Source organism: Nylanderia fulva, unplaced genomic scaffold (assembly GCF_048542155.1).
Source record: "Nylanderia fulva isolate GAGA-0341 unplaced genomic scaffold, ASM4854215v1 Scaffold278, whole genome shotgun sequence".
NCBI classification, from domain to species: domain Eukaryota; kingdom Metazoa; phylum Arthropoda; class Insecta; order Hymenoptera; family Formicidae; genus Nylanderia; species Nylanderia fulva.
The window spans coordinates 135,334-143,589 of NW_028190345.1; the positions used below are offsets into that span (position 1 = coordinate 135,334).

An 8,256-nucleotide genomic window follows, 5' to 3' on the forward strand; every position below is an offset into this window, starting at 1 on the left:
CCCTTTCAGCTTACAGTTTCTACACACACTTTCTTTTTTACAATCTCTCATCATGTGTCCTACACATCCACATTTTTGGCACAGTCTTTCCTTTTCGGTGCATTGCCGCATCATGTGCCCAAATGCGAAGCACTTGTGGCACCTCAGCACACTGAAAAACTCTTTCACCCTAAAGGCCTTCCAATGCACAAACACTCGTCCGTCACTACAGAGAACATTTCTTATTGCACTCGTAACTTCTAATATCACATTTCCGCAGGTTGCATCTTTCTTCGCATTCCTACTCACAACACGCACACGTTCCATAAATACTCTCTCATCCACTCGCCCTTTCAAGCTCCTCTCATACATTTCTCTCATTAACACTTCACTCGCCATATCATTCGGCACATCGTACAAGATGATCTTTGGGCCTATCTTGCGAGGCAGCTCAACCTTTAGGCCAGCATTCTTAAACTGACCACACTCTTTTATTCTTTTCAACTCATTCTCGCCCATCGTCTCAATCGCTACACCTCCATTCCTCACTTTCCTCACCGCTTTCACACGCACATTCAGTGACTTGCTCACATGCTTCATCATTCTCTCCTTTACTTCCTCACTTGTCACACTCGCACTTGCATCATCCGCTCTCACTATTACCGCATAACTCTTCTCTTTCGTTTTCACTCGTTTTCACATTCACTTCCTGTACCTTTTCAATCACGCTCTTTTCAACATTTTTCGCACTCACGCTCGCATAGCTCATTCCACTTCCGCCGTAGGCTAAATCCCGACTCGCTCGACGCATACACTCATCCAGTTTCCCCTGTATTCTCTCATTTTTGCACAACATTTTCATCATCTGTTCCTCATATTCTCTCACAATGTCCAGTATTTTCTCACTCGCACTCTTTGAAATTTTGTTCGTCTCCGTAAACAGGAATTTACGGAGTCTCGCACCAATTACTCTCATACACGCTATCTCACTCACTTCCGCAACGCTCTCATTCTCTCCCTCATTCATTAATCAAAAACGAAAGTTAGAGGTTCAAAGGCGATCAGATACCGCCCTAGTTCTAACCATAAACGATGCCAGCTAGCGATCCGCCGAAGTTCCTCCGATGACTCGGCGGGCAGCTTCCGGGAAACCAAAGCTTTTGGGTTCCGGGGGAAGTATGGTTGCAAAGCTGAAACTTAAAGGAATTGACGGAAGGGCACCACCAGGAGTGGAGCCTGCGGCTTAATTTGACTCAACACGGGAAACCTCACCAGGCCCAGACACCGGAAGGATTGACAGATTGATAGCTCTTTCTTGATTCGGTGGGTGGTGGTGCATGGCCGTTCTTAGTTGGTGGAGCGATTTGTCTGGTTAATTCCGATAACGAACGAGACTCTAGCCTGCTAAATAGGCGTACCTTATGGTATCGCGAAGGCCCCCGGCTTCGGCTGGCGGGTTTTTACTACCAACGTACAAACAAATCTTCTTAGAGGGACAGGCGGCTTCTAGCCGCACGAGATTGAGCAATAACAGGTCTGTGATGCCCTTAGATGTTCTGGGCCGCACGCGCGCTACACTGAAGGAATCAGCGTGTGTTCCCTGGCCGAAAGGCCCGGGTAACCCGCTGAACCTCCTTCGTGCTAGGGATTGGGGCTTGCAATTGTTCCCCATGAACGAGGAATTCCCAGTAAGCGCGAGTCATAAGCTCGCGTTGATTACGTCCCTGCCCTTTGTACACACCGCCCGTCGCTACTACCGATTGAATGATTTAGTGAGGTCTTCGGACTGGTGCGCGGCAATGTCTCGGCATTGCCGATGTTGCCGGGAAGATGACCAAACTTGATCATTTAGAGGAAGTAAAAGTCGTAACAAGGTTTCCGTAGGTGAACCTGCGGAAGGATCATTAACGTTCCGGAGGTCCTGCTCTGCGTCGAGAGTCCTCTCTTTTGGGAGAGACGCGCGCTCGCAGCAGTCGGCGACTGAATGGACGCGCTGAAAAGGCGCTCTCAGAGAAAAAGAAAATAACGGATTTGACGGAATTGTTGTTGTGTTTTGATATAACGACGGACGCCGTCGCGCCTCTCTGACCGAAAGTAGTCGGCAAGCAGAGCAGCGCGCCCGGCGGTGTTCGACGACGATTCGGAGCGAGACGCTTCGCGATCACGCTCGTGTGTGTGCCATTCTCCGGCCACACACACACAGAGCGTCGATTCGGCGTTGAGCGCGAACCGGTGGTAACCTATGCCCGCGCACGCGTGTGTGCAGCACCCACGACGTTCGTCGACGCGCGCCCTACCCGTTGTCGCGGGGCAGCGGTCAGCGTGCCGAGAACACACGGTGTGCGACCGCGAGTGCCGAGCGAGAGGACCCCCATATATTATTATAATATATATATAACACAGAGAAGGGATCGATGATATTTCGACCAATCTGTCAACTGTGTCGGTCCGACGGTTTCTTCAAAGAGCTTCCGCCCCGGCTCTCCCGTTGCGGGAGAGACGCTCCGAACGAGAAACACACAACTCTATCTTTGTGCCGTAGCCTTCCCTGGCGGGAGGCGGCGGTCCGCGCGCGTCCTCGGACGCGCGCGGACAGGCTGATCGAAGAGCCACCACGATTATTCTCTCTCTCTCGTCCGAGAGAAGAGACCACGATGGTTGAACGAGAAGCGCGTTTCTTCGCGAACGCAAAAATTTCGAACGATTACCCTGAACGGTGGATCACTTGGCTCGTGGGTCGATGAAGAACGCAGCTAATTGCGCGTCAACTTGTGAACTGCAGGACACATGAACATCGACATTTCGAACGCACATTGCGGTCCACGGATTACAATTCCCGGACCACGCCTGGCTAAGGGTCGTTTTAGTACCCCTAAACTGCTTGCGTCCGAAAAGCGCGCACGGCCACGACGCGGGCGACCAGAGAATGGCGCGCGCGTCGCCTGTGCCCTGTGCAACGCTTACAATGGGCGTACGAGCGATCGTTGGACGTTCGCCCGAGGTGTCTGTGCCGCGCCGACCGGCCGCGGTGCAAATCCTGGCGTCGTCTGAAATGACACACCGAAATAATAATAATGAGGAGGAGAAGCGCACAAGCGTGTAAAACGTTGGCGAACGCGCGCCCAGAGAATGCTGCGCGAATTAAGAGGGGGAGCGTGTTTGTGTATCCAAGTCGTGTGTGTACGCGAGAGCCGAGGAGAAATGGGATGAGAGTAAGAGCGCGCGCGAAGGGAGCAACAAACGGCCAAAAAAAGGGTCAGAACGGTGAATGGCACCGCTTTCCCTAGAGCGGCGCGTGCGTCGTTGTCTCCCGAAAGTAGGTAGCGCTTGTCTCACCGTCTCTCCTCTCCGTACATCACACAGACTGACCGGACTGCTCTCGCACTCTGTGCCGCGTCTCTCGGTGCGATAGCGCTCGCGCGTCTTATGCCGAGGCGCCCTTGCCCGCACACATAACGGTATTACGGAGAAATATACGGCGCGTCGTCGTCCGGCGGAGAGAGCATTCGTAATCCTTTACCTCTTTACGGAGAAGGGTTTTGAATCGCGAGCCGACCGCGTGTCCGAGTCCACGAAATTTTCGTAAAGCGAAAAAAGGGGACCGGCGCGCCGCGTCGTGTACTCGTCGAATCGATTCCGCCCGAATTTCGTATATAAAAGAGAAGGGAGAAGCCGAGAATCTCGAACCCCGCGATATATCGTCTCCATTACCACCAACGAGTGTGTGTGCGGTTAGCGCCCCGGCGATTTGCCTTCTCGCGTATTTCGTGTGCTGCCGCTGCTGCTCTCTCGTTCGACGCTCTCTCTCTCTCTCTCCCTCTTATAATATATATTATAGAGGAGAGACGACGATGAGCGACGCGGAGGAGGCAAACGGCTACGAAAACTCACTATGCGACGACCTCAGAGCAGGCGAGATTATCCGCTGAATTTAAGCATATTATTAAGCGGAGGAAAAGAAACTAACCAGGATTTCCTTAGTAGCGGCGAGCGAACAGGAAAGAGCCCAGCACCGAATCCCGCGGTTCCGCCGCAGGGAAATGTGGTGTTTGGGAGGATCCGCTTATCCCGAGGTGCCGCGTCGCGTCCAAGTCCATCTTGAATGGGGCCACTTACCCGTAGAGGGTGCCAGGCCCGTAGCGACCGGTGAGCGCCTCAGGAGGATCTCTCCTTAGAGTCGGGTTGCTTGAGAAGTGCAGCTCTAAGTGGGTGGTAAACTCCATCTAAGGCTAAATACGACCACGAGACCGATAGCAAACAAGTACCGTGAGGGAAAGTTGAAAAGAACTTTGAAGAGAGAGTTCAAGAGTACGTGAAACCGTTCAGGGGTAAACCTAAGAAACCCAAAAGATCGAACGGGGAGATTCATCGTCAGCGGCGCTGGCTTCGCGTCGGTCGGCGATGTCCCGCGGAGTCCTTGCGGCTCGCGCGCGGGCACGCTACCGTGCGCCGATGTCCGGCGCTCGTCGTCGTGTACTTCTCCCCAAGTAGAACGTCGCGACCCGCTGGGTGTCGGTCTACGGTTCGGGTGCGGTGTCTGTCGCGTCGCCGGTAAAACGGCACGCGACAAACCCTCGGTCGCCCGGCCGGTTGCTCGGCGGTACGCGCAAGGTATCAGGCCGCACTATTCACGGTGCGTCGAGACCGTCGCAAGCGCGCGCCACGGTACTCGGAGGTTACGGACTTCGCGCCGTCCCCGGTCCTGGCCCGCTGTTGGTTACAGTACGGTACACCTTCGACAGGCCTGCGAACGTCTCCCGCGGTCTTGCGGGAGACCGATACCGGTCGGCGACGCTACTGCTTTGGGTACTCTTAGGACCCGTCTTGAAACACGGACCAAGGAGTCTAACATGTACGCGAGTCATTGGGACTTGTCGCGAGACCTAAAGGCGTAATGAAAGTGAAGGTCGGCCCTGGTCCGTCGACCTAGGGAGGATGGGCCGCGTCGCGATGCGGCCTCGCACTCCCGGGGCGTCTCGTTCTCATCGCGAGAAGAGGCGCACCCAGAGCGTACACGTTGGGACCCGAAAGATGGTGAACTATGCCTGGTCAGGACGAAGTCAGGGGAAACCCTGATGGAGGTCCGTAGCGATTCTGACGTGCAAATCGATCGTCGGAACTGGGTATAGGGGCGAAAGACTAATCGAACCATCTAGTAGCTGGTTTCCTCCGAAGTTTCCCTCAGGATAGCTGGCACTCGGCCGTTCCGCACGGAACGCGCGCGAGTCTCATCTGGTAAAGCAAATTATTAGAGGCCTTGGGGCCGAAACGACCTCAACCTATTCTCAAACTATAAATGGGTGAGATCTCTGGCTTTCTTGAATTATGAAGCCACGAGCATCTTCGGATCAGAGTGCCAAGTGGGCCATTTTTGGTAAGCAGAACTGGCGCTGTGGGATGAACCAAACGCAGAGTTAAGGCGCCCAACTCGACGCTCATGGGACACCATGAAAGGCGTTGGTTGCTTAAGACAGCAGGACGGTGGCCATGGAAGTCGGAATCCGCTAAGGAGTGTGTAACAACTCACCTGCCGAAGCAACTAGCCCTGAAAATGGATGGCGCTGAAGCGTCGAGCCTATACTCTGCCGTCAGCGGCAAGTGGGGCGGCAACCGGGAGCGGGCGTTAGTCTTCTCTCGCGTCGTCACGAAGTCCTGACGAGTAGGAGGGTCGCGACGGTGAGCGCAGAAGGGTCTGGGCGCGAGCCTGCCTGGAGCCGCCGTCGGTGCAGATCTTGGTGGTAGTAGCAAATACTCCAGCGAGGCCCTGGAGGACTGACGTGGAGAAGGGTTTCGTGTGAACAGCCGTTGCACACGAGTCAGTCGATCCTAAGCCCTAGGAGAAATCCTATGTCAATGACGGCGTACAATATACTCGAGTGTCGAGAAATAATAATAAATATTATACGAAAGACACACGCCCGTCGGGCGAAAGGGAATCCGGTTCCTATTCCGGAACCCGGCAGCGGAACCGCATACAATTCGGGCCCTCGTAAGAGTGTTCGTCGGGGTAACCCAAAATGACCTGGAGACGCCGTCGGGAGATCCGGGAAGAGTTTTCTTTTCTGTATAAGCGTTCGAGTTCCCTGGAAACCTCTAGCAGGGAGATAGGGTTTGGAACGCGAAGAGCACCGCAGTTGCGGCGGTGTCCGGATCTTCCCCTCGGACCTTGAAAATCCAGGAGAGGGCCACGTGGAGGTGTCGCGCCGGTTCGTACCCATATCCGCAGCAGGTCTCCTAAGGTAAAGAGCCTCTAGTCGATAGAATAATGTAGGTAAGGGAAGTCGGCAAATTGGATCCGTAACTTCGGAATAAGGATTGGCTCTGAGGAGCGGGGCGTGTCGGGCTTGGTCGGGAAGCGGGTCTGGCTGACGTGCCGGGCCTGGGCGAGGTGAACGGTCGGCGTTCTCGCGCCGGTCCCGGGATCCGAGCTCGGTCCCGTGCCTTGGCCTCCCGCGGATCTTCCTTGCTGCGAGGCTTCCGTGGCGGCGCGAGCCGTCGTGGTCGTCCTCTTCGGCCGCCATTCAACGCTCAGCTCAGAACTGGCACGGACTAGGGGAATCCGACTGTCTAATTAAAACAAAGCATTGCGATGGCCCTCGCGGGTGTTGACGCAATGTGATTTCTGCCCAGTGCTCTGAATGTCAACGTGAAGAAATTCAAGCAAGCGCGGGTAAACGGCGGGAGTAACTATGACTCTCTTAAGGACTCCGTCCGGGCGACCGGCGGATCCATGTGCCATCCCCACCTCCTCGTGGTGAGAGTCGGGCAACGCTGGCGAAAATTTCGACCGGCGGCCAACGGGGCTCTGGCTTGGCGGGGCGCTTGCGCCTCGCTTGGGTTCGTGGGGTTGCCAGCCCCTCGAGCCGACATACGACAGGCACTTCAAAGGAAAAAGGATATTCTCCCTGGCGGCAGCCTCGGGCCGCCGGTCCTGTCGTGCATTCGTCCTCCTCTCCTGAACCCAGCCCTGGTCCTTCGCGACAGCCTCCCGCTGCGGCTCGTCGTCGACAACCGCCCTCGGCTGTCCCTGCCCCTAATACCCCGCATGCCTTGCCGTACCCGTGCCCTCATTGCAATCGCGCGTTCAGCACCAAGAACGGACTCGGTCTTCATCGCCGTCGGGCGCACGAGGCCATATACAACGAGGAAATTAACGTCGAGAGGGTGAAGCGCCAGTGGAGCGCTGAAGAACAGCGCATGATGGCGAGGGAAGAGGCCTTGGCGGTTTATCGAGGCGTTCGGTTTATCAACCAACATCTGCTCACTGTTGTTCCGAACCGCTCCCTTGATGCTATCAAGGGTATGCGGAAAAACGGTGGGTACCGACGCCTTGTTGCCGCCGCTCTGGAGGATCTGTCCGCCACGTCGGGAGATAGTTTTTTTCTTTCCGCTGGTGGATCCAGTCCTTCGGCCTCCCCTCAAGCGTCAGCCATCTCTCCGCGTGGGTCACCAGGCTCGCCTCCGCTTTCACCATCTTCTCCCGGCTGGGGCGATGCGTATGGCACATTTGCCGGCGCTATTCGAGCATTAGTCCCAGTCGTGGAAGCCATCCAGGGATGGAGTTCTCGCGTCCTGACTCAGATTGGGTTAGGAGTGCTGGATGGCCAGCGGAGTGTTGATGCCGTCGGCCCGTGGATCACTGGCGTATTTCCTCCGACTGTTTCTCGTTTGCGACCGCCTATGCGTCGCTTTGCTGCCAATCCGGGCAAGAAAGCGCGACGACGGGCGGAGTATGCGCGCGTGCAGCGCCTCTTCCGCTCGAACATGTCGCGTGTGTCCAAGGAGATCTTGGATGGGGCCTACCATGCAGGCGTGGTTCCGGATGTGCAGCGTATGTCTGCGCATTGGGGCCCGTTTGTTGCGCAGGCTTCCGTGCCTGTCGCTCCGGCTCCGCGAGTTCCATCAAGCGTGAGCTGGGTGGCACGTGGGCACCGATCTCCTGCGAGGAGGTGGCAGCCATCAACTTGCCCCTCAACTCGGCTCCCGGATTGGACGGCATTAGCGTACGCTTATGGAGAGCGATGCCAGCGTCCATCAAAGCTCTCCTCTTCAACATCGTGCTGCATTGCGGAGGATTCCCAGTATCCATGCTGGTGAGTCGGACGGTGTTCATACCCAAGAGGGGCGAGTGTGCTCTTCCGGGCGATTTCCGTCCGATCTCCATTACCTCCGTGGCTGTGAGGCATCTGCATAAAATCTTGGCCCAGAGGCTTCGCGAGTCCAAGCTTGTAGATCTTCGGCAGCGCTGTTTCGACGATGGGTGCGGCGAAAATGTCG

At 55.9% G+C, this 8,256-nt stretch overlaps 1 non-coding gene and 2 pseudogenes across 1 annotated transcript; all 3 read left to right on the top strand.

Moving 5' to 3' along the window:
• Window positions 1-1,149: 1,149 nt before the first annotated feature.
• LOC146722752 (small subunit ribosomal RNA) lies at window positions 1,150-1,878 on the top strand (annotated as a pseudogene; the record flags this gene model as incomplete).
• An 806-nt stretch (window positions 1,879-2,684) lies between these two features.
• Window positions 2,685-2,840, top strand: LOC146722753 (5.8S ribosomal RNA). The gene has a single exon (XR_014924961.1). It is a non-coding gene; the product is annotated as a 5.8S ribosomal RNA (ribosomal RNA).
• A 1,060-nt stretch (window positions 2,841-3,900) lies between these two features.
• LOC146722754 (large subunit ribosomal RNA) lies at window positions 3,901-6,235 on the top strand (annotated as a pseudogene).
• The last annotated feature ends 2,021 nt before the right edge of the window (window positions 6,236-8,256 follow it).